Genomic DNA, 860 nt, shown 5'->3' on the forward strand with positions numbered 1-860 from the left:
CAGATTAAAGTTGAACACCAAATCCAAGGATTGGTGTCCTTATGAGAGTAAGGCAGGCAGAGAAAGAAGACACAGAGAAACAAAAAGCAGAGACCGGAGTTATGCATCCCTAAACCAAAGAACAGCAAGCACTGAGGCAGCCACCAGAGGTCAAAGAAAAACATAGGGTGGATTTTCCCTCGGAGTCTCACAAGGAACTAACTTTAAAAACACCTTGATTTTAAACTTCTAGTCTCCAGAACAGAGGAAGAATCAGTTTCTGTTGTTTTAAGCTACCTAGTGTGTGGTAATTTGTTATGGCAGCCCTAGGAAACTAACAGAATGGCAACTGGGATGTTGTGTGAAAAACTAGTTTACTGAATGTACTCTGCATTCAAAGTTAATAATTAAGAAAAAAATGGCTCCAAAATGCTTTCAAAGTACTTTCACATTTAAATAGAAGGATGTGAACCTGTTTGGCATGATTTCACTGAGGAGAAATAATACAATTTGAATATTAAAATTTGTTCCCCTTTCAAAATATCAAGTAGGATGAGCTTCAGTTCTAAAAGTTACATTTCATGTTTGAAATACTAAGTTATATTCCATTGTTGAAGTTTAGGCAAAAATGATTTAGAGAAATTTAAGTTTCTTTTCAACTCCTTCTGGGGTAAACAATATGTATGTTCATAGGTACATTTTGGTATGCATATATATCCCAAACGTTACATTTGTTTTACTTATTTGGCACTGTATTATTTACAAAAAGAATTTTGAAAGCTATATCTTTAGATTATACTATTTTAACAATATATTCATTAATATATGTTAAATATTTAAAATACTTTATACATATTTATGAGCATAAAATATGACCTACT

This window comes from Mandrillus leucophaeus, unplaced genomic scaffold (assembly GCF_000951045.1).
Source record: "Mandrillus leucophaeus isolate KB7577 unplaced genomic scaffold, Mleu.le_1.0 Scaffold225, whole genome shotgun sequence".
In the NCBI taxonomy this organism is placed as follows: Eukaryota; Metazoa; Chordata; class Mammalia; order Primates; family Cercopithecidae; genus Mandrillus; species Mandrillus leucophaeus.